Here is a 26,634-nt window from a genome sequence, read left to right as displayed (position 1 = left end):
CAAAATGCCAAGAAAGACAGCAGAGAGAATGGTGAAAATAGACAAGAATAAGAATGCATGATCTGTAGTGCTCAGTACATGTCCACTCCCAGTAACCTTCTAGATTTAAAAGTGATGATAATCATAATTCATGGTTGTCGGTGTAACATCCCCATTCACCTTGCCTCACCCTCAAAAACATATGGTAGGGATACCTCACCATGTGTCAGGAGATGAAATCCCTCCCTTCTTTTCCCCAAATGAATAATCTTTCTTACATTTCCTCCTCCCACCATCTCCGTCATATTATTATTCAGAACATCTTATTCTTCCCTATAGTACTCCCCTGCTCCACAGGGAAGTGTAAACATGGGAACAATGACCAATGAAAGTGACATTAGCACAAATCTTAGCTTTATAGAAGGTCCAAGCACAATACGACTTCCATGCTCCAAAGTCTAAAAACAAATGAAACTCGCTCAGTAAATTCCAGCTAAAGATAGTATTTTTAGGAGAAGTGTGCTGCAACATTGGGTCTTTTAACATATATCTTGAGCATTTGTATCATTCACCTCTCTGCGGTGGAACAAGGAGCAGAGAAGGGAACATTTCAGGAGAAAGCCAAGTGTCTAAGACAAAGATATGGGATATATGGTTCCAGCAGGATCTTGGTGGTTCCAAGGGCATAAGCAAACTATGGTATGAAGAGGCTTATCTCTCAGCACAACACAACTCACACCCCCAACTTATTTTACACTCCACTGGCCCCAGTAGCCATGCATCGCCACCAAATGATTTCACGCTCTATAGGCTAGGAAACAGCCTGAAGCTCAGTCTCTTTCACACTCCACTGATGTGGTAACCCTATAGCTCACCAACTTACTGTTGAGAGTTTAATGTTCACACCTAAAGTGACCACTGAAAAAAAGTCAGTTCAGCGTTTTCATTGGCTTGAACAATGAACAAGTCATAAACAACGGAAAAAATATGTTTTCTAATCGAAATATACACCTTAGCAATATCACCTCACAAAACATGCAATGGCTGCAAACAATCACCAAGTTAAATGGTACTATCATATGCTTCTTTTAAGATAGTTACAACACAATGAAAATGAGCAAGATCACACATTTTGGCATATGTAGCAACGATATACACAGGCAACAGGGGAGTTTATTGAGACTGCTGAGCAGATCAATCTACCTGACATCTAAACCTTGATATATATATAGCACTGTTACCTCCATGAAGTTGTACATGAATTTGTTTTTACACTAATTCCGATTTTCAGATAAGGCCAGTTCTATGGTTACCTGGGGAAGTTACAATCAGCTTGAAAAAGGATCCAGAGACACTGGAGCTCAAGATCTCTTAAGCTTTATTGTTAGAAATCATTCCTAAATGTCCCTCTTAACCAGTGGTATCAAACTCAAATAAATACTGACCCAGATTTAGTTGTTTGTAACAACTGGATTTTATTTAGTTAAACACTGCTGAATTACATTTTAATCTAGTTTGTGTCTCACTCTGGAATTCTGTGGCTGAATTTAACATTCCTCAACAATCTAGCTTTTTTCTAGAATGGCTCTAGAGTGGTTCCCCTGTTGGAGGTATTCTAATTTAACCTGATATCTTATAGTGGGACACAAAGAGTGGACTGAATCCAAAGCTTGATATTACTAAACAGGTTATATTCCAAGTCACTTTTTGAAGACTGTTTTATCTAAGTTAGAACTAAATAAATAGCCTGATGGAGAAATTTAGGTAGATGAAGCAGCAAAGCAGCAGAAAGTAGAAAAGAATATTTCCATGTTTCAAACAGAAGCAGGCATTAGTGGTCTGAGGAATGCAAGGACTAATCAGTGTATCTGGGCTCTATCTCCCTTTACTATTCCCAGTCATACTAGGAATCTGAAATATGGCTGCTGGAGAAATAGAAGCAGAATGTTTCACTTATGAGCACAGAAAACATTAGATAAAAATAAATCAGGGATTATTCTTTCATATATGGAAAAGTTATTATCAAGCTTTAAGAACAGAAAATGTTTAGGAAGTTTGACTAGGTTATAAGTGAAGCCTAAATTATTGTAATGAGACCAAAAAGATGAATACTAGCATGCTAGCTTGTTAGATTATTCTATTCTGTGTTGACTGATATGGAGGTATTTAATCTAAATTAGACAAGAGTCTATATCCTAGACTTCCTAAATGGAAAAATAACTACTGTCTGCAAAATTCAGAAGACAAAACTGATGAACAGAAAATAATAACAGTATAAGGCAGTATATAATTGTCTTATATAAACAGCAGTATAAGCCTATGAAGTTTAGAGAAAAGAGAGATCACTTTAAAAAAATGAGCAGAGGATCAGGATCTTAAAGGATTCAGATAGGTGAAAAGAAAGCAAGGAAGTTAAAATATGATAGTTAAGGAGAAAATGAAAATGGACAGGGTACTTTTGGAGAACAACCCTGATGCTTCTAGGGGGGGAAAAACCCTCTATTTGGCCATAGGCCTTGAATGCCAGGCAAAGAAGTTGGGATTTCATTCATAAGCAATAAGGACCTTGTGAAGGCCCACGTCGGAGGCCTGAAAAAGTGGTACTACCAGACTCTTTCCACTTCTGCATCCCTCTGCTTACTCCTTCAGAGATTTTCCCTAGATATTTTGCTTCTTTTTTCTGCTATCAATCTTACTTTGGGTGTATAATACTATATTATTAGGGCAATGGGAACATGATACACCACTCATAAGCACTGTTATGACCATTTACTCACACACTGTACTCAAACGTGGCCAAGAAAAGAAAAAAATAGCAGAAATAGGTTCAGAACAGTACCTCTCCCTTAGTTCCAATGCTGTGTGCAAAATGCAGGACAGGACTAAGAATAGCAATCAAACATATTCATTATCCATACTCACTTTAAAATGGCCCAATTAAATCAGACAGAGGGCCGGCATGGCAAATGCCCCAAGTTTATTCCAGGATCCGAGCGGTGACAAGGTAGCCTTGCCTTGGGTTCAGAATAAGGTTACTTACAAGGGCCCACTAGTCTCTGAATCCACAGCACAACAAACCCAGGGAGGAAGAGGCAGTCAATGTGTGATATGCATACAGAGACTGGTCTCACAGTGAATGTAATAATTCCTGGAAAAAGTAAACTCTAGTCACTCTCCACCCTTCACCCTGGTCCTCCCAGCTGGGCAGGGAGGGTTTGGTTGGTCTCATTTCCTGGCAAGAAGTGTTATTTTTAGTTGCTTCAAGATTTCTAATTCCATCCAATCCATACTTCCATCAATAAAACTTCTAACCTTAGAGCCTTGCTGATAAAATGAAACAGCAACACCTTGAGAAACGGAGTGAAATTCCTGTACCCCATCCCACACAAACCCCCAAAAGCATCAGTAGTGGCATTAGAGCCCATTTGACACCCTGATCCTGCCAACTCCAATGGTTTTCATCCTACTGCCTCTGGGGCCTTGGAGTTGCTCTCTTCCCCAGCTCTCGGCTTTAGCGGGTACACCCTCCTTTCCACGGCCATCCATTCCCACCCCCCTCACAGACTGCTGCTGCAGATTGTCAGCCCCGCGTTTGGGGACCTGGGAAGTGCTCTTGTGGGACGGCTCTGAGTGCTGGCACAGCACTTTCCCAGACACAATGTCACTCTTTATGGCCAGGTGCAGATTGGCTTCTTAAAAAATAATAATAATAATGAAAAGGCAGGTACAAGGAGATTTTAAACAGCCAAGATTAAACATCTCTTTGCTTTTCTCTGGGGGTCTGGGCATCCTCAAAGCCATGCTCGATGAGGCCTGTCCTTCTGCTCACCCTAAGCCACATGGCAGCTACTTCTACTGGCAGGCAGCTCTGTGAAATGGAAAGGGCCCTGGCTTCCAGATGTGGAGATGCTCACAAGACCTAACTGCACATCCAAGGGCAATCTCACTTTGTTTCTCTTCTTGCACCTGCTCCCTCTGTCAGAGAACTTTTTCCAGACTTTTCCGCGAGAGCGCTTTGAATGCATTAGCATCTCCTTCTTGCTGCACTCCCTAAGGTGCTAGTCCGGCCCAGAGCCAGAAGAACCTCACGGTCCCCTGGCACACCCTGCTCGTCTCCATGCCAGGTTCTCTCTCCTGGAATGCTCGGCCTCACCTTTTCTTCTTGCCCAAATCTTGTCCCTCATTCAAAGTGACCCAGTTCAGGTGCTCTCTCCTCCAGGGAGACCCAACACTCTCCACATCTCTGCAACTCCTGATCTGCATCATGCCTTTTAGCAAGTCATATCTAGTAGCATAAGCAGAAAAGTGCTTGAACTCTGCATCAACCTAGCACCTACTAGCTGTGTGACCCTGAGCAAATGACTTAACCTTTCTGTGTCCTCTTCTGCAAAATGGGAATAATACCTACAATTCTTACCTTACAGGATTACTGTGCTGCTCAAATAGGGTAATAAACATAAAGCGTTTTACAAACGTACGCTATAAATTTCAGATATTTAATTATTGTTTCATGCATATGAGTCCAACTACCCAAATAGATTGTAAGCATTTTATAGACAAAAACCATCTGACTGAACCAAATATAGTGCAGGGCACGTAGTAGGAGCTCTATAAATAAGTGATTGTTCCATATGCCAAATATTCAATTACTTTCAGATACTGCTTCATTTTAACATATAGAAGCAAGGAAAAAAAATTCTGAATTGTGCATGGACACAGAAAAATGTCTTGCATTAAAAAACAGAAACAAAAAAACAGGACTGCCTCTCAACAATGGTCATTATATACATCCTAGAAATCTAGAAATTTTCCTAGACAAAAGATGCTTATTGATAGATCACAAGGAAGAAACCCAGGCAAAATGTGACCACCAACTATGAAGTTATTCAATAATCACAAAGTGTCTGTGTGTGTGACAAAAACAAAAAGTGGGCAGCTAAAAGGCCAAGGCAGCCTGCAGCTTTACCTTCTATCTGTCCTCCATTGTCCTAGCTGTGAGCTGACACTATCTCTCCATAGAACGCCAGCTCCTCTGAACGTGGGGTCTGTTTCACTGGTGTGCTGGAATTCCTCAGGTCTAAGACAGTGCCTGGCATACAGTAAGTGCTCCACAAATGTTTGCTGACTGACTAATCCCTCAAAAGTGCATCTCTCTCCTTAGAATTGCTCTGATGATTCTACTAGGAAAATAATTTCGCTGCTGCGGCCTTTTCGTTACCTAAGCAAGCAGTGGACCATGAGCCATATGAGGCTGCTATCATTCATGCAAGACCTATCAGTCAGGCAGCCTTTCTTGTGCCTTTTTGGTAGAAAAGCCTCATACAGGGTTGCCTCAAGTAAGACTCAGTTATGCTAATCCATCAGTGAGAAAGCTGTATCACATTGTTGGTTGAATTATGAATACATCCAGCCATTCTGGAGAGCAATTTGGAACTATGCTCAAAAAGTTATCAAACTGTGCATACCCTTTGACCCAGCATTGCTGCTATTGGGTTTATATCCCAAAGAAATACTAAAGAAGGGAAAGGAACCTGTATGTGCAAGAATGTTGTGGCAGCCCTTTTTGTAGTGGCTAGAAACTGGAAACTGAGTGGATGTCCATCAATTGGAGAATGGCTGAATAAATTGTAGTATATGAATGTTATGGAATATTATTGTTCTGTAAGAAATGACTAGCAGGATGATTTCAGAAAGGCCTGGAGAGATTTACATGAACTGATGCTGAATGAAATGAGCAGAATCAGGAGATCATTATACACTGCAACAGCAAGATTATATGATGATCAATTCTGATGGACATGGCCCTCTCCAACAATGAGATGAACCAAATTAGTTCTAATAGATAAATAATGAACTGAATCAGCTACACCCAGCAAAAGACCTCTGGGAGATGAGTAGGAACCACTACATAGAATTCCCAATCCCTCTATTTTTGTCCGCCTGCATTTTGGATTTTCTTCACAGGCTCAATGTACACTATTTCCAAGTCCGATTCTTTTTGTTCAGCAAAACAACTGTTTGGACATATATACATATATTGTATTTAATTTATACTTTAACATATTTAACATGTATTAGTCAAACTGTCATCTGGGGGAGGGGGGGAGAAGGGGAAAAATTAGAACAAAAGGTTCGGCAATTGTCAATGTTGTAAAATTACCTATGCATATATCTGGTAAATAAAAACTATTAATTAAAAAAATAATAATAATTTAAAAAAAGAAGAAAAGAAAAGAAGAAAAAAAAAGGAAGAAGAAAGCTGTATCAGCTGAAGGTGCTTCCTTAAACTTTTTCGTCACTGGCTCCTTTGCTGTCACCATGGTCTCAGCCACCACTGAAAGTCCCTACCGCCATATGAATCCTTGACCCTTACTATAGCTTTCACCATGAGAGCCACCACCACAAAAGACAACTCCAGAACTAGGTCCAGTCACAGAGGCATCTCTAGGTTGTGGATACAGGTGAAGAGTTAGCACAGACTGGGATGCAGGATGGTAAAGAGCTTGTGATTGTGTTCAGGAGACCTGGGTCCAAATCTCGGTTCTGAAGCATATTAACTGTGTTACCCTGGAGGTCCCTTACTCTTTAAATGTCACTACCTTGTTCGGAGATGATACTTCCACTACCTTCCTCACAGAACCGTGATGTGATGGGAGACATTTATCTTCCATGAAACAATAGATTCTTCTCCTTTCTTTAAAAAACTAATGAGATTATATAACTGCAAGGGTAATTATTAAAAATTAGAATGTTTTACTCTATTATAAAATTCCTTTTAATTCCAAGATGTGTGTCAGGATTAATAATTTACCTTGCCACTCTGTCTACTGATTTTGTGTATATCATTCAACCTTATCTCCACAAAGTCCAGAAAGGACCTCAAAGTCCTTAGGCCTCAAACAGAGCTCTAATGCTTGAAGTACTAATTCAATTCAACAAGCATCTATTCAGTGCCTACTGTGTGCAAAACAAAATGGAAAAACAGCTCAGGCCTTGAAGGAACTAAAATTCTCCTGGGAAAAACCACATAAAAACAGACAAGTAAAAACAGGGTCATTGACAAAATGGGAGAAAGCACTAACAACCAAGGCGATTAAAAATATCAATCAATTCCTCCTATTGAGGAATGGAATGTAAGCTGAACGCTAAGGGCAACCAGAGACTCTAAGAGTTGGTTTTGAGGGGTCAGGTAGGGCAGAAGCCCATGAAAAAGTATGGAAACCAGAGATGGAGGGCCAAGTCCAGGGACCAGCCGACAATCAGTTAGCTATGATGTAGAGAGTGAAAAAAATGTGTCTAATGAGCATGGAAAGGTAAGCTAGTCAGATTATAAAAAATTTAAAATGCTAAACTGAGAGTTTATACTTTTTTCTAAAGGCAATAGGGAGCCTCTACAGGTTCTCAAGCAGGAAAGTTATCTATGCTTTCAGAAGATAATTTGGCAATTATGTGGAGTGTAATAGAATAGGAATGGAAAAAATCTGGTAGGCTATTTCAGGGGCTATTAAGATAATATGGTCAAGAGGTGATGAGCACTGAATGAAGATAGTAGCTATGTAAGTGAGGAGAAAAGAAATGATGCTCAAGATATTACAGCAGAAGACTCATATTTCAAACCTCAGTGACATGAAGGATACTTGTTCCTTCAACAGAGAGAGGGAAATGTGGAAGAACATTGGAGGAACATCAGTGGAAGACAATGACTGAATCATTGGATCAATCAATAAATATTTATCAAATGACTATTACATGCCAGACATTGTGCTGAGCGGTGGAAACAAAAAGAGTCAAAGACAGGCTCTTACAATCTATTGGAGGAGACAACATGCAAACAAATATTTGCAAAGCAATCTATATACAAGATAAATAGGAAGTGATAAACAAAGGGAAGATGCTAAAATTAAAAGGGATTGGGGAAGGTGTCCGGTAGAAGATGGGATTTAATCTAAGTAAAATGTAAAGGAAGCCAAAGAGGTCAGAATGCAAGATAAAGAGCATTCCAAATCCTGGAGACAGCCAGAGAGAATGCCCAGAGCTGAGAGATGAAGTGTCTTGTTCATGGAATAGCCAAGCATAGAATCGGGGAATAAAGTGTAAGAAGACTACAATGTTAGGAGGGCGGGAGTTAGGGTACAAAGGAATCTGAATGCCAAACAGACTTCAGGACTTGAGTCTGAAGGTAAGAGGAAGGAAGAGGAGGAAACGACATGTGATCAGACTTGAACTTCAGGAAAAATCACTTTGTGACTAAATGGAAGATGTACTGGATTAGGGAGAGACTTAAGGCAATAAAACCCACTAGCAAGAAAAAGGTGATAAAGGCCTGCACTAGAAAAGTGGGCATAATTGAGAGATACTGAAAACATATAACTGACAGATATAACTGATAGCATAATTAAATTTCTGAGAATTAATAGCATAATTAAATCCATGGAGTTGACAAGATTACCAAATGAAAGAATAATGAAGGAGAAAAGAAGAGGACCCAGGACAGAACCTTGAGGAACACCTATGTCACATGGTCTGGAGGAAGCTCTAGCAAAGGAGACAGAGAAAAAGCAATCAAATGGGAAGAGAACCAAGAAATAGTCATATCCCAAAAACCAAGAGAAGAAAATTTCAAGGACAGAATGATCAACATTTCAAAGGTTGAATAGAGGTCAAGGAGAATGAGGACTGAGAAAAGTATAATTTTGACAACTAAAAGATTGTTAATGACTTGGGAGAAAGAAGTTTCAGTGGAATGATAAGGTCCCAAATCAGACAGTAAAGGATTACGAAAAGAGTTTGGTTTGCTATGAGATGTCTTGTTGAATATATCCAACAAACAGGTGGAGGTCACTCAGAAAAGAGAAGGCTAGACATGGAAATCTGAGATCAGCAACATGGAGGCTATCTCTAAGACCATGGGAGCTACTAAGAGAAAGCACACACAGAAAGAGAAGGCACAAGGACAAAGCCTTAGGAGACATGTGTGCTTAGGGAATGGGTTATGCTGAGGATCTAGCAAAGAAGCCTGAGAAGCAGAAACATAGGAGAAAAGTCTGGAGGGAAACAGAAGCATGAAAAGCCAGAGAGCAAAAAAGGATTCAAGAAGGGGAAGTTGTTACTGGTGTCAAATGCTCCCCAGAGATCAAGGAGGTTGAAGATTAAGAATTAGGGAGTCAGATCTAGCAAAGAAGAGAGTATTGGTAATTGGAGACAACCAGGGGAGGTGGGAAACTGGATTATAAAGGGCTGAGAAGTAAGAGCAGAGGAAAAGAATAGAGGCACTTGTTATAAACGGAAGGAAGTAGACAATGGACTATAACCTAGGAGGATAGAAGGGTTAAGTGAGGATTTTTAATAATGGTGGAAATCTGAACTTATTTGTATGTGGCAAGGAAGGAAGAAATATAAGAAAGACTGAAAAATTAGAGAGGGAAGAATGACTGAGAGGTCAAGATACCTTTGCTTTATACATGGAAGTCAAAGTACTGGCACAAAGAATGTTTGTGGCAGCCCTCTTTGTAGTGGCCAAAAATTGGAAACTGAGTGCATGCCCATCAGGTGGAGAATGGCTGAATAAATTGTGGCATATGAATGTTATGGAACATTATTGTTCTGTAAGAAATGACCAACAGGATGAATACAGAGAGGCTTGGAGAGACTTACATCAACTGATGCTGAGTGAAATGAGCAGGACCAGGAGATCATTGTATACTTCAACAACAATACTGTATGATGAATACTCCCCAAACTAATCTATTTACTTAGTGGTATACCAATCAAGACTCCCAAGAAACTATTTTAATGACCTAGAAAAAAATAACAAAATTCATATGGAAGAATAAAAGGTCGAGAACTTCAAGGGAACTAATGAAAAAAAAGTCAGATGAAGGTGGTCTAGGTGTACCTAATCTAAAGCTTTATTATATAGCAGCAGTCACCAAAACCATTTGGTATTGGCTAAGAAATAGACCAGTTGATCAGTGGAATAGATTAGGTACAAAGGACAAAAAAGGGTACATCTATAGCAATTTAGTGTTTGATAAACCCAAAGATACCAACATTAGGGATAAAAATTCGTTATTTGAAAAAACCTGTTGGGAAAACTGGAAATTAGGACCCACACTTAACACCATATACCAAGATAAGATCAAAATGGGTCCATGATTTAGGCATAAAGAATGAGATCATAAATAGATTAGAGGAACAGAGAATAGTCTACCTCTCAGACCTGTGGAGGAGGAAGGAATTTATGACCAGAGGAGAACTAGAGATCATTATTGATCACAAAATTGAAAATTTTGATTACATCAAACTGAAGGGAAGTAACAAATTGGGAAAATATTTTTACAGTTAAAGGTTCTGACAAAGGTCTCATTTCCAAAATATATAGAGAACTGACCCTAATTTATAAGAAATCAAACCATTCTCCAATTGATAAATGGTCAAAGGATATGAACAGACAATTCTCAGATGATGAAATTGAAATTATATCCACTCATATGAAAGTGTTCCAAATCACTATTAATCAGAGAAATGCAAATTAAGACAACTCTGAGATACCACTACACACCTGTCAGATTGGCTAAGATGACAGGAACAAATAATGATGAATGTTGGAGGGGAAGTAGGAAAACTGGGACACTAATACATTGTTGGGAGTTGTGAAAGAATCAGGCCATTCTGGAGAGCAATTTGGAACTATGCCCAAAAAGTTATCAAACTGTGCATACCCTTTGATCCAGCAGTGCTGCTATTGGGCTTATATCCCAAAGAAATACTAAAGAGGGGAAAGGGACCTGTATGTGCCAAAATGTTTGTGGCAGCTCTTTTTGTTGTAGCTAGAAACTGGAAGATGAATGGATGCTCATCAATGGAGAATGGTTGGGTAAATTATGGTATATGAAGGTTATGGAATTTTATTGCTCTGTAAGAAATGACCAGCAGGAGGAATACAGAGAGGCCTGGAGAGACTTACATCAACTGATGTTGAGTGAAATGAGCAGAACCAGAAGATCACTATACACTTCAACAACAATACTGTATGAGGATATATTCTGATGGAAGTGGATATCTTCAACATAAAGAAGATCCAACTTACTTCCAGTTGATCAATGATGGACAGAAACAACTACACCCAGAGAAGGAACACTGGGAAATGAATGTAAATTGTTAGCACTACTGTCTATCTACCCAGGTTACTTATACCTTTGGAATCTAATATTTAACATGCAACAAGAAAATGGTATTTACACATATATATTATATCTAGGTTATATTGTAACACATGTAAAATATATGGGATTGCCTGTCATCTAGGGGAGGGAGTAGAGGGAGGGAGAAAAAAATTTGGAAAAATGAATACAAGGGATAATGTTATAAAAAAAATTACTCATGCATATATACTGTCAAAAAAAATTTATAATTATAAAATTAAAAACAAAACATAACAATACTGTATGATGATCAATTCTGATGGACGTGGCCCTCTCCAATGATGAGATGAACCAAATCAGCAGTAATGAACTGAACCATCTATACCCAGCGAAAGAACTCTGGGAGATGACTATGAACCACTACATAAAATTCCCAATCTCTCTATTTTTGTCCGCCTGCATTTTTGATTTCCTTCACAGGCTAATTGTACACTATTTCAAAGTCCGATTCTTTTTGTATAGCAAAATAACTGTATGGACATGTATACATACATTGTATTTGACTTATACTTTAACATATTTAAACATGTATTGGTCAATCTGCCATCTGGGGGAGGGGGTGGGGAGAAGACAGGGAAAATTGGAACAAAAGGTTTTGCAATTGTCAATGCTGAAAAATTACCCATGCATATATCTTGTAAATAAAAAGCTATAATAAAAAACAAACAACAACAACAACAACAAAAAAAACAAAAAACAAAAACAAACAAACAAAAAAAAAACAACCAAAGTACTGGCACAGATTGACATCTTCTATAAATAATCCTTGGTATATATCTCAAGAAAAAAAGAGTTGAAGGGTGGTTGGAAGGAAATCTTTCAGTGTCTACCTCTTTCAAAGTATCACTTACAAAACTGTCTATGAAAACAACAACAAAAAGGCCACTAAATTGTTAATAAATCATTTTAGTATTTCAATGGATCCATGGTCTTATTCATATAGGTACAAAATGAAACCCATCTATATACCATTTCATGCTGTGCAACAATTTATTCACAAAACCTCCAGAAGGTATTCAGTCAACATGATGAAGGTCTTTGGGAAAATAAACTAAAATTTCTCAATATTCCAGTCAAATATACAAAGGTTTAACAAAGTAATTTACTTACCAAATGTTAACATTTATTTTTGATGAGAAGGGCAGAAGAGGAACTGTGTATGAAGATGGGAAAAAAACTATACAAATTTTCCAAAGAAAAAGGAGGAAAATCTTGGTAGTTTCTTTTTATTTACCAACATTGATACCTACAAAAAAAAAAAAAAAAAATCGTTATTTTTACAAAAAGACACTATAAAAGTTTAAAATAGTTATAATAAAATGACAAGAAAAATTTCAATAGAAAATTTCAAATAATGACCCCCCAAAAAATCCAAACCAAAATCCCTATGCAGAAATGAGAAAAGTAAATAAGTATTTAAGAAGCCATTTTAAAGGGATAACTAGTATTTACGTAACACTTTCATGTTTGTAAAGCACTTTTATATATTATTATCTTATTTTATTTTCAAAATAATGATGTGATGATGACTATTACTCCCATTTTACAAATAAGGAAACTGAAGGAAGGGAAGAGATGGGAGAAAACCATTTAAATAGAATTTATTATAAACATTATGTCATTTGATCCTCACAATTCTGATAGAAGCACTATTATTATCCCTATCACACAATTGAGGAAACTGAGACAGAGACTTGCCCAGAGTTACATAGCTAAATAAGTGTCTGAGGTGGGATCTGAACTCAGGTCTTCCTCACTCTAAGTTCCCTTCCTACGTAGTTTTCTTATACCTTCTTCTTTTCCATATATTCTGCAATTCAGTGACATTGGCCTCCTTAAATATTCAAAAAATGTTCATTCCTTGAAAAATGACATTCTATTTCCTAACTCCAGCCGATTTCCCCTGGCTTTCCCATGCCTAGAACACTCCCCTCCGCATCTCTGCCTGCAATTTCCTGGAATTATTTCATGTCTCAGCAAAGCCCATCTTCTCCAAGATACCTTTCCTTGTCCACCTTATTTTTAGTGCCATCTCTATAAGATATTCCCCAATTTGTCCTCTCTATATGTCTATATTTCTATAATATAGTTTTATGTCTAATTTATCTTGTATATATTGTGTTTGTGCAAAGTTGTTTTTATGTTGTCTCCTCCATTTGACTATGAGTCTGCAGAGAGCGGATTCTTTTTTGCATTTCTCTATATACAAAACACATAGCATAGTGCCTTGGCACATAGAAGGAACTTAATAAATGCTAGATAACCATATGCATTGTGCCTCCTAAGTACATATGAGTATTAGGAATAGTCAAGAGTTCTAAACACTGTTTAAAAATCAGCTAAAACTGAAACAAAGCTTGCAGCTTAGAAAGAGTTCTAAATACCTCTGAATACATGTAAAATATCCTGTAATTCTAAAGCCATGAAAAAGCACATGCTTGTTTTTTTCTAAAAGAGGTAGTTAGACTCACTATTAGTTTTACAACAAAGAATAATTGAAAACAAGTTATGTATGCATATTCACATAGTATCAGGTTAGTACATTCAAAAGTAGAATAATTATTGACACAAAAATTACTAATTGAGTTTACTTTTAATTTTTTTTTAATTATAAATGAAGTTACAAGCTTCCAAACTTCAAGGAGTATTTTAGTTTTTACCACTTTGTAAGATGGCAAAAACTTGAGAAAAGGAAAAAAATCAGCATCATAGTAAAACAAAGGTAGCTATATCCTCTGGATCTTATGTTCTCCACAATGATATGTATATAAAAAAAGGTCATTTTCAGAAAAGAAACTACGAAATTCTTAAACTTGATGAATTGTGGACCATGGAGTAAAAAGGATAAGAAAAGTTCCAGATTCCTTCCAAATTTGAATTTCTCTCTATCCTGAAACTTTTGAACAAGCCAGAAAATAAACCACTTATTTCTCATGTCTACATAAACAAAAGGCTGAGAGCATGCATTTGGCTGCCATCTCTCTGAGACCTAGGAAGAAGAGGAGCTCTACCAATATCTAACTCAGAAATCCACAAGAAAAAAAGCCCACAAGCTAACCAGGTCCCTAATCCTTCTGTCTAATAAAAAAATAGCAATATTTTCTGTAGATAACAAATATACTTTCATTTTTCTATCTGACAGTTGTGCTCCATTCTTTGTGGCATACAAGAATTGTAATGGTCTGATACTATTAATAGTTACCTAGAAAAATTATCTACTGCAGTTCTCAAAGATCATGTTAGAGAAGAAAGTCTAGGGAGCAAAGCATTTTGTAATTCTAAATCTACAATATATGTTTAAATATTTTTCCAGAAACAAACAGAAAAACAGTGCTTCAAAAATCTGTTCTATAAATATAAATAGTGTTTAGAAATCTTACACCTTTCTTCTCTTTGTAGGTGAGTATAGAGAGGAGATAAAAGAGAGAATCTTCCAACATTTATTATTTTCCTACTATGTGCAAGGCACTGTGCTAGGCAGCTTTTATAATCTCTAGCACTTGTAGTAGAAGAGAAATAAGTACCACATAAACACACAGAATTACTGAGTAGACAGAGAATTCAATCACTATAGCACAAGGAAGATTGTTAGATTTGGCCTTACTTATACATTCATTAGTAAAGAAGAGAGAGTGCAAACAACACATTTAATTAAATTTGCTGATTAATCTGTTTTAGGAAATATGGCTAAGAAGAGTGTGAAGCAAAAATAATACGAAGATAAAAAACACTGATAAGAAACAACAAAATGACAGTATATGAGAGCCATCTGAACAATAGTATGGGTTGATAACATATCAAAGATATATTTAGCCTTTTGCTACTCTTAAAATCATTGCTGGGATCTGAGAGCAGGATGGGAAAAAATACTTTGCATTAGCTCATTAAGGAGTTAGATCAAACTTTAGGCCATTTTGTACTATTCATTAATACCTCCCCGAAAACCATGACAATAAGAATAAAGTTAACACACTACTGGATTAAATAGAGCAAAGTAACAATTATTAACCCTGTGGTGTCAATCTTGAAATGTTTTCAATTGGTTTATTTAAACACTTACATACTATCATAGAATTCCTTTAATCTTTTAAAAAGCGCATTTTGTCAACCCCAATATTGGATAATTCCTACAGAAAACTTCTTCCTTCACTCTCCTACAAGTGCAAAGCACTGATGAATAAATGCTATAACCAAAGAGACTTGGCCAAATACTGGGTCATAATCATCTGATTTTAGCTTCTGAAAGATCATCTTATTAATATTCAACTTCTCTGGTTTGTACCCCACAAAAGTTACTTCCAATCACTTTCTCCTTATTACTTATTACTACTATCTTTTATTACTTTAAAATCTTTCCCAACTTCAATGCATAGTATATAAAGCATGGTAGGTATAACTTCAGTTGAGGTCTAGGTTCAAATCCTACTTCAAACATTTACTCTGTGACCATCAATAAATCAACCCTTCTGATTCTCAATTTGCTTTATCTAAAAAACTGAGATAATATTTATAGTCTATCCTTCATGCAATTACTAAGAGAGTCAGATGAAATAATGTATGTGAATTGTTATAGAAACCTTAAAGCACTAAATACAATTTTTTTGTTTTTTAATATATATTTTTTGTTGTTGTTGAATGGAAATTCTTTTTATCACAAATTAACAACTTTATTTGTAACTCAGAATCTGAAAAACTGCTGGGAACCCTGAGAGGTTAACAACATGGACACAGTCACACAAGCTCAAATGTACTGTGGTCTTCCTAAATGGAAGATCCTATCTCTTATATTACACTGCCTGTCATTACTAATGTTACCTCTGCATCTATTTTGGCACACAGTAGGCATTTTTAAAAAATGCTTACCTGATATGTTGATATTTCCTGCAGTCTTATGTGTGAATTCAAAACTCCAATCTCTCTCCTTCTTCGTCTAATATTCTAATTATATACTAAGTTTGATGCTTGAATATGTCCTACTCTTTGTGACCCCACTAATGGTTTTAGCAAAGAAACTGGATTGGTTTGTTACTTCTTCCTCCAACTCATTTTATAAATGGGGAATTAAGGCAAACAAGGTTTAATGACCAGGGTCACATAGTTAGAAAGTTTCTGAGGCCAGATCTGAACTCAGAAAGATGAGTTTTTCAAACTCCAGTATGCCAACATAGCTGTCCTCTCTAGAAATGTCCCCCTTCTAAAGCTAACTCTGTGCTCTGTATTTTATCCCCCCCTACTTCCTAAAAAATAAAAATCCAGCCTCATCTTCTAACGCTTTTTATCTTCTTTCTTCTAATGTCTCATGGTTCTTTAAATAAGCTCGACAATCTTGGGGATGGGGAAGGAGGCCAAAGAGGAGGAAGGAATCTACACTTGCTCTAGCTCTTCCTTTTTAATTACCATCCTATCACTTCTCTTCTAAGGGTAAAATAAAAAATCTTTAATCACTCTCTTCTAGCTTTGATATCTAGTGTTCTTTTTTCCCCTTATCCCTTTAACATCCCATTGAATGACCTAGAAAATATCCAATTATCTCTTTTCAGCTCTCATCTCTTTCATATCTCTTCTAGTCAGCATTGCAGGCCTCTTTGAAACAATCTCCTCAATTCAAGCCAACAAACAAAATGACTATGAAGAGAGCTACTACTGTAGATATAAGATGAGTAAGGCACTGCCCTCTTATATTCTTCCTTGATTTCCTGACAATATAGTCTCCAGGTTCTCTTCATTTATGATTAAGCTTACTGTTTTCTTCAATGATTATTGTTTCCTTGAGTCTCCTTACTGTGAAAATTCTTCACTGCTTAGTTTTTAGTCCCATGAATTTTTCCCATTACACCTGTTCTCAAGAAGAACTAATATACTTTTACAGCTTCAGCTACTATTTCTATGCTAAAGATTACCAAAACTATATTTCTAGGCCTGATCTTTCATAGGAATTCCAATCATACTTCTAAGTATACAGGATAATTTCATTTATAAAAAATGTGATCATAAAGTAAAATGATTATGTAGGGTCAGATTAAGAAAGACAAGAAAGAAACGGAGTGGATGCCCCTCAATTGGAGAAGGGCTGAATAAATTGTGGTATATGAATGTTATGGAAAATTACTGTTCTGTAAGAAATGACAGCAGGATGATTTCAGTGATTTTCAATGGAGAGTCTTACATGAATTGATGCTAAGTGAAATGAGCAAAACCAGAAGATCATTGTACATGAGAACAACAAGATTATACAGTAATCAACTCTGACAGACCTGGCTCTCTTCAACAATGAGATGACTCAAACTAGTTCCAATTGTTTAATAATGAAGAGAGTCAGCTACACCCGGAGAGAGGACTATGGGAAATGAGTGTGGACCACAACATAGCATTTCCTCTTTCTGTTATTGTTTGCTTGCATTATTGTTTTCTTTCTCAGGTTTTTTTCTTTCTTTCTAGATCCGATTTTTCTTGGGCAGCAAGATAACTGTATAAATATGTATGCATATATTGGATTTAACATATATTTTAACATATTTAACATGAATTGGACTATCTGCCATCTAGGGGAAGGGGTGGGGGGAAGGAGGGGAAAAGTTGGAACAAAAGGATTTGCAAGGGTCAATGTTGAAAAATTACCCATGCATATGATCTGTCAATAAAAAGCTATTAAAAAAAATATAGGAAAACGAATACACTATTGGTAGAGTGGTGAATTAGTCCAAAAATTGTGGAAAGTGATTTGTAACTTTGCTAAAAATGTCCAGAGCACATGATTCGGGAGTCTACTATTAGACAAATACCCCAAGAAGGTCAAAACAGAAATGTCTTGGGTATGGGAGTGGGTGGGTGGGTGGTGTATACATATACACACACATTTCTCCACCCCACCCCCAGGAGCACTTTTTGAACAACCAAGTATTAGGAACAGTAGATTAACTGGGAAGTGTTTAAAAACTGTAGTACATAAATGTAATGGAATATTACTGTTATAGGAATGAGTACGGGAGAATTCAGTATAAGGGCTGTTGCAGAATAAAATAACAAAACCAGAAATAAATGCAATGACTACATCAACACGAGTGGAAAAGAGCAAAAATGGAAACTGAATTCAGCATAATTATAATGAACATCGTTGGCCCTGAAGAAAAGTTGAGAAAATGTATTTCTTTTCTTTTACAAGACAACGGCTGGAAGCTGGGTATAGCATACTGTCTGGCATATAGTAAGAGGTTAATAAATGGTTGCTGACTGACTAACCTGTCAGAGTCAATGGATATATTGGTTGATTTTGCTAAATTTTTAAATTTTCGTTAAAAGGCAATGTTCTCTGTGTAGTTGAAGTAGAAAGATTATATTTAGAAATAAATGTGATGTAAAAACAAAAGACACCAATAAAAAATAAATGAAAAAAAGCATGATTGATTTTTCTGAAAATTAACTAGAATACATACATCCAAATAAGTGCTATCCCTTTGAAGAAGTCACCTTGAGAGGCTATATTCGTCTAACAAGGCTGCCATTACTCATTATATTTTTTAAACTCTTCTTTTAAATATGCCTTCAGAATCTACTATATATCTTTGAGGAATTTCAATAAAAACTAATCTTTATCCTTTGGGGCCAGTTAAACTTTTGGAAATAGACAATTGCAAACAACAAATCTGTATTAAGTACCTACTATGTACTAGGTACTGAGCTGGTTACTTAAAATAAATAAATAAATAAATGCAGTTCCCGTCCTCATGGAGCTCAAAAACCAGTGAAGGATATTACATGCCAAAAAATATTTACATACAAGATACATACAGTATAAGTTGGAGAAAATCTTAGAGGGAAGGTACTAGCAGTGAGGAAGACTGGGACAGAAAGGCCTCATGCAGAAAAAGGTGGGATTTAGCTGACTCTTGAGGAAAGCCAGGGAATCCAGGAAGCAATGGTGAAGAGGAAGATAGGGATAGGGAAAAATCAGGGAAAACACAGAGTTGAGGAATGGGAGCACCTTACACAAGTAACAGCAAGAAGGTCAGTATCCCAGTCAATTGATGACAATCAAAAAAAATCCTGATAAATTATAAATTGAATGGACCTCAAAGGAGGACTGGCTACTGAGTGACAGTGGTAGGGGAAAAATCTGGAAGTAACACTGGGAAGCAGGGAATGTCCCCACTCCACCACAACCTCTGAGTCGGACATGTGAGTTACTGTACTGGGAAGAGAAACTAAAATCAGAGGGGAGTCAGATTTCAATGAGGTAAGAAGATGGAATGAGAAAGAGGTTTTGGATGAAAACATGCTTATTCCCTACAAAGAAGCACTGCAGATGACACAGGGGGAAAGGAGTAGACACATCTGGAGTAGGACATTGAGAAAGATAGGAATAATGGAACATAATGGTACCTGTGACAGTAATAGGGGTTAATTTTAGGGGAAGATGAGTTCTCTTTTGGATAGAGTCTTAGATTCCTATTGGACTTTTGCTTTGAAGGCAATTCCAAAAGGAACCTTCCAAAAAAAGGCTTTGAGCTATTACATTACAATGTTGTTATTAATCTGGGATCTAAAGAAGCAAAGATTGAAAGTGGTAGACCACATCTGAATGGACCAGATTAATTTCTGTTTGTTTGTTTTTTAAATCTTACTTGTTACTTTATAATCACATCACATATGTCTCAAAATCTGAAAATGCCTCTCAAAAACTAAACTGATCATCTTTCTCCCCCTTCCCAAATCAGCACTCCTTCCCAATTTCCCCATTATTGTCAATGGCACTACTATATACCTGTTATCTCAGGGTAAAAAAAACTTATTTTACTACTCCCTCATCCCCATAGCCAATTAGTCACCTAGTCCTGTTGATTATTTTTCTGCAACAGATCTCAAATTTCCTATTTCTACAGCCCTTAGCTAGATCTGAGGCACAAAGTGAAAAAAATGGACTTACTGTTAAACATTGGGGGGTTGGGTGGTAAGGAAGAAAATAAAAGGAACAGGGCATGGCTAACAATCACTACCCAGAAATTAAGATGGTTGTGATGGAAGACAAGACTGCAAAACAGAGTAAACCACATCTTTGTGTTCCTACCTGTTTTATCTGGTTTTCTGCTTTAAATTTTTGATGACTTTTCTCTGCTCTGACCTCCTATTTCCTTTTACTTGTCTCATGTCTACTGTTCACCCCTCCTATTTCCTTTTACTTGTCTCGTCTACTGTTCACCTATTTCCCTTGACCTTTATAACCTACCTTTCACAAAAGTCAGATATAACAGGACACTCATGATCCCATTACCAGATTACTAGGATAGCCAATCTTGTTACATTAGTCCATCCCACACATTGCTACTAGGGTAATCTTCCTCAAACTTTATCATGGATCCTCCTTTTAGAATATACAATGGCTCCTTATCAAGGATAGAATCAAGTTGGAACCCAGCTTAGCATTCAAGGCCTCTATTAATTGTGCCTCTCAGTACTTCACATAACTATCATAGAAATAATTTCTGATGTCTACCTTTTGGATAGGGTTTCCATCATATCCAAAGCATTTAACACATTAATTTATCATGGTCACACATCCTTATCTGTTAAATGAGAGGGTTGGACTAAATGATTTCTAAGGTCCTTTCCAGCTTTCAATCTAAGATTTTTAGCATCATTATTCATCTGGACCTTCAAGCTTCCATTCATGCTATTTTTCCAACTGCAAAGCCCTTCTGATTTTTTTTCAATCAATTCATGACTATTACTTCCTTCAAAAATCAGTTTAAAATCTATCTCCTCCAAATATGCTTCCCTAACATCACATAGATCACTGCTTTACTTTATAATAAATACCATAGTGACTATGTCTGAGTTTGTCTATGTGTGATATATATATGCAAACATATGTATATCAAATATGTAGTTGTATTGTATCATCTCTAAATTGCATTTATTCTCTACTTTTTCATCTAAGTGTCTAATCTCTCATCCCTTATTCCTCTTTCCCTATGACTATAGGTCACTTGAAGGAAAGGGCTATTTTCTATGTCTTCTTCCACCCCCACAGTTTACAGTATAGTGTTCTGCAAGTTGTGCCCTTTATAAATGCTAGATGCATTTATAAATTTATTAATCAAGAGAGCTGGAAGGAACCTTTTTTTTTATTAATTTTTATAATTATAACATTTTTTTTGACAGTACATAAGCATAGGTAATTTTTTTTTTTTACAACATTATCCCTTGTACTCCCTTCTGTTCCAAATTTTTCCACTCTTTCCCTCCACCCCCTCCCCTAGATGGCAGGTATTCCCATACATATTAAATATCTTATAGTGTATCCTAGGTACAATATATATGTGCAGAACCGAATTTTGTTGTTGTTGTTGTTGCAAAGGAAGAATTGTATTCAGAAGGTAAAAATAATCTGGGAAGAAAAACTAAAAACAAACAAACAAACAAAAATGCTCACAGTTTACACTCATTTCCCAGTGTTCCTTTTCTGGGTGTAGCTGATTCTGTTCATCATTGATCAATTGGAATTGGATTAGCTCTTCTCTATGTTGAAGATATCCACTTCCATCAGAATACATCCTCATACAGTATCATTGTTGAAGTATATAATGATCTCCTAGTTCTGCTTGTTTCACTCAGCATCAATTGATGTAAGTCTCTCTAAGCCTCTCTGTATTCCTCCTGTTGGTCATTTCTTACAGAACAATAATATTCCATAACATTCATATACCATAATTTACCCAACCATTCTCCAATTGATGGACATCCATTCATTTTCTGAGCTGGAAGGAACCTTGAAATTATCTAAGAATCTAACCCAATTAAATTCCATAGGTTATTGGCTACTTTCCGATCATTCATAAGGCTACTGTTAAATAAAAGATAATTAAGGCAAAGAATAAAGTCATGAGGACTGGGGTTGACCAAATGAAGACAAAACACTTAAGTATACTCTGCAGAAGTAATGAAAGCCTGAGAATCACTATCCTGACCTATTTAAAAAACATAAATGTATTACATTCTTCTTATAGGATAACAACACAAATTCTAGGCTTTAGGTCAAGGATATGGTAAAGATTTAATTAAAGTCAAAGTATCCTAGCCTGTACAAATATGGGGAAATACATATAACTCAGAACAAATTTCAACTTGTCAGAAAAATGGGGCATTATAGTCTGGGAAGGAAAAGAAAGGAGGCCTATATGAACTATACAAGCTCAGATTGCTTCTAGTTTCCTGACCTTAGCATGGACTTTCTTAACATACTGATACATTTAAATCTACCTTAAAGTTAGATAAAATTTCATCAACAATATTTATTAAGTCTGTGTTACTGTCTATTAAGTATTAAGCTACTGTGATTATAAGACTATCATAACATAGTGTTTGATAAATCCAAATACCCAAGCTTTAAGGCAAGAATTACTCTGATCTATTGACTATGCCATCTATCTGATAGAATATTATACCCAACTGAGGCTTGAGTTGGGACTTACTAAGGGCCAATCAACTGAGAAACAGAGAGATTTGGGTTTAAGGCATAGTTCTTTTTTTTTTTTTTTTTTTTCTGAGGCTGGGGTTAAGTAACTTGCCCAGGGTCACACAGCTAGGAAGTGTTAAGTGTCTGAGACCACATTTGAACTCGGGTCCTCCTGTATTCAGGGCTGGTGCTCTATCCACTGCACCACCTGGCTGCCCCTAAGGCATAGTTCTTAAAAAAGAAATCTGGTAAAATCCCAAGACATCTTGGGAGGTTTCAGCTGAGAACCTGAAAATAAGGGTATGATCCCCTCTAAGGAAGAAAGGGAGAAAGAAAGAATGAGGGAGGGAATGAAAAAAAGGAGGGAGGGAAGGAGGAAGGAAGGAAGGGAAGAAAGGAAAGGAAAGAAGGAAAGAAAGAAGGGAGGGAAGGAGGGAGGGAGGGAGGGAGGAAAAGAGCTTTATGATCAACTGACTAGTTCCAGTTGAATCCCCAGTGGAGTAACTACTCACAGTAGTTGTTTGCCTTTTTGTCCTTGAAGATGACCACTCTACGGGAAGCCCTCCTTGATTCTTTCCTAAAGCATAGTTAGTAAAAACTTTTTCCCCTTTGGACTGTAATCCTGGAGAAACTGAGGCAAGATAGAGATTAGAGAGTTTTTAATATTTTATTAATTGGAGAGTTGGATTGATTGGACAGGACTCTCGTCTCAAAGTATCCTCAATGACACATATACACATATAGCTCAGCTACAGGAGTAGACCAAGGCAGGGGCGGAGTCAGAACATTGAGAGTGGGAACAGACTATCAATCTGGTTCTGATAGGGTGGTGGGAGACACCAGACATTCTGATAAATTGGGATAAAGAACAATGACAGCGTAGAGGGTAGAACCATAAATTCTTAATGGCAGAAGGAGTTAGGAGCCAGAAAGTCTGAACTCCCCTTTATCTTGAGTCTCATATTGACAATGTATAACCTTAGAGCAAATGGTCCTCAGTTTTAATGAACTGGAAGAGCAGTTTGCAACTAAGGGGATTGAGGCAGAACAGTTTAGGAAACTGAGGCAGAACAATTTGGGGAAACTCACTCAGGACAATTAGGGAAACTAATGCAGGGAAACTCAGAACAGTTCAAGGAGACTGTGGCATAACAGGACCTCACATTGTATTTTGCTCAGTTATTCCTGATGTACCATTTTTTATAGTTATTTGTGGTGTGTAATATACATCCCCCTACTAGACCAGAGACTGTTTTATCTAAACTATTATCTCTCTCAGTACTTAGCACAGTTCTCTTTAATATAACAGGCACTTGGTAAATGTTTTTGAGTTTAATTGAAATTGACGTGTTAGCTAAGAAGTGAACCAAATGATTTTTGGCCACCTTATACATGTTTGCTCTCCACCCAAGTCAAGCAGTTCTTATAAAATTTAAAGCTTCCTCTGAAGCTAATTCTCTTCTAAAAAACCTTTTCCCAGGGACCTGTATGTGCAAGAATGTTTGTGGCAGCTCTCTTTGTGGTGGCCAGAAACTGGAAACTATGTGGATGCCCGTCAAATAGAGAGTGGCTGAATAAATTGTGGTATATGAATATTATGGAATATTATTGTTCTGTAATAAATGATCAACAGGATGATTTCAGAAAGGCCCGGAGAGACTTGCATGACCTGATGCTAAGTGAAATGAGCAGGACCAAGAGATCATTACATACTTCAACAACAACATTATATTTTGATCAATTCTGATGGACGTGGTCCTCTCCAACAATTAGATGAACCAAATCAATTCCAATAGAGCAGTAATGAACTGAACCAGCTACACCCAGGGAAAGAACTCTGGGAGATGAGTAGGAACCACTACATAGAATTCCCAATCCCTCTATTTTTGTCCGCCTGCATTTTGGATTTCCTTCACAGGCTCAATGTACACTATTTCAAAGTCCGATTCTTTTTGTTCAGCAAAACAACTGTTTGGTCATGTATACATATAGTGTATTTAATTTATACTCTAACATAATTTAATTTATACTCTAAACATATTTAACATGTATTGGTTGACCTGCCATGGGGGGGGGGGGGAGGAGGGGAAAAATTGGAATAAAAGGTTCAAATTGTCAATGTTGTAAAATTACCCATGCAAATATCTGGTAAATAAAAACTATTATATAAAATTTAAAAAAGAAAAACCTTTTCCCAGTCACCTAACTTCCCTCTTTATTCTTCTAAATTAAGTTTAAAATGCTATCTCCTACATGAAGCATTTCCTAACCAGCTGTAAGAGGGGATAACTTATATTAAGAAATGTGTACTGTAAGATATGATGCATAAGACAGTTTTTTGAAGAAACCTGGGAAGACTTGTATGAACTGATACAAAGAGAAGAGAATCAATGGGGTGAATGAGACCCAAGCAAAAAGACCCCAGGTCCTGGGTAGGTAGGTGGGCCATAGGGAGAGCTTTTGATAGGAGGCTTTTGTTGAATTTAAGTGGGTCTTTGTTGCAGTGGGCCCTAGTGGAATTCCTTGTTTAATTCCTAGCACTGACAAAATTATACCGACCCTTCTTCCCTTCAGATGCTACATTCAATCAGAAGGCCAAGCTTCAGATGTTAACTCCTGATAATATTTTTTTCTTATAAAAGAACCTCCTGGCTCCCCACTTCTTTGCTCATCCCTTTTTAGAAACTTAGCCTACTTACTAAGCATCATAATGGCCACTTCATTAGCAGTTCTCTATTACATCATTAGGAATTTAGCTTGCCTTATGGCATCTTTCTTCTTGTTAATGGCTAAACTTAACTCAATGCCAATAGTGCAATAAAATCTTTGCTTTTTAATTTGGAGATGGTCTAAGCCTACAAATTCTTTTTAGACACCTTGTGACAGAAGCCTGAAACCATAATATATTTGGGGGTTCAACTCCTGTACCCCATCAGAAATAAGACTATGATTTATACTATAACAACAACACTGTGAAGGCAAACAACTTTGAAAAACTTAAGAATGCTGATTAAGACAATAACCAATAACAATTCCAGAAGATAACGTGATGAAATATGCATCTATCTCTAGACAGAAAAGTGAAGGACTCAAAATGCAGATGAAAACAATTTTTAAAAAACTAGGCTAAGGTGGGAAGTTGTTTTGCCTAATTATACTTTTATAATGGACTTTGTTTTTCTTGCTTTCTTAGTAGGGAAGGAGGGAAAGAAGAGAATTTATATCTTAAAATAAAATAAAATAAATTTTATTTTTAAAAAGTTATGGTCAGAGAATGAAATTTCAAGATTCTAAATCTTCCAAGTCATGAAATAGATGTTAAAGTCTAAGGTATGACTTAGTCTCTCTGTATATGGATTGGAGAAAGAAGGATTTGGACTAAGGAGACTGAAGTTAGGGGATCAGGATGATAGCAGAAGGATAGAGTAATGAGGAAGACTAAGATCCAAGTAACTAAAGTGAACGAAAAAATTGGGGCAGTTACCTGCAGATGACAACAATTAGTAAAAAGACTGGTAACAAGTAAATTATATGGATTTCCAAAGAGTAAAGATTAGCTTTAAGATGATGGCAGAGGAAATAATCTACAAATAGTAGTGGAAATCAAGAAATATGCCCATCTTTCCTTCTGGCCCTTCCATTCAGGTCAAGATTGGAAAAGATTTGAAAGAAATGTAGTATCCTCAAGGGAAAACCATGGTGAAAGTCTATAGATAAAAGGGATCTTTGCTTTCAAAGTATGTAGATGAAAGAGATGAAGGTTATTAACAATCTCTGTTCTTAAATCTGATTAACTCTTCACAGTCCTCATCTTTAAGACCTTTCTGCAACTATGTACATTGTCTGACAATCACTACTTTTTTTCTTTCTTTCTTATTTTCTTTCTTCCTTCTTTTTTTCCCCCTTCAGCATATACTATGTGAATGGATGAAATTAACAATACACCTTGTTTATGTAGAAATTTTAGAGGAAAATCACAAATAGTCAATGGCCTTGTGA

The 26,634-nt window shown here is 36.7% G+C and overlaps 1 protein-coding gene across 3 annotated transcripts in view; it reads right to left on the bottom strand.

Moving 5' to 3' along the window:
- The window catches only part of R3HCC1L (R3H domain and coiled-coil containing 1 like), a 91,196-nt gene that overhangs the window by 55,728 nt on the left and 8,834 nt on the right, over positions 1–26,634 (bottom strand). Inside the window, exons 2-3 of one of the 3 annotated variants that reach the window (XM_074296022.1) lie at positions 12,294–12,429; positions 10,946–11,118 (exon numbers count right to left, since the gene is read on the bottom strand). The exons of 1 other annotated variant lie outside the window; for it this stretch is intronic. The gene's annotated coding sequence lies outside the window, so the exon portion shown is untranslated. The remainder of the gene's footprint in view (positions 1–10,945; positions 11,119–12,293; positions 12,430–26,634) is intronic. One more of the 3 variants, XM_074296021.1, reaches the window with a different exon arrangement.

Source organism: Sminthopsis crassicaudata, chromosome 2 (genome assembly GCF_048593235.1).
Source record: "Sminthopsis crassicaudata isolate SCR6 chromosome 2, ASM4859323v1, whole genome shotgun sequence".
NCBI classification, from domain to species: Eukaryota; Metazoa; Chordata; class Mammalia; order Dasyuromorphia; family Dasyuridae; genus Sminthopsis; species Sminthopsis crassicaudata.
The sequence above is the reverse complement of the archived record's forward strand: the minus strand, read 5'-3'. Positions and strand labels throughout refer to the sequence as shown.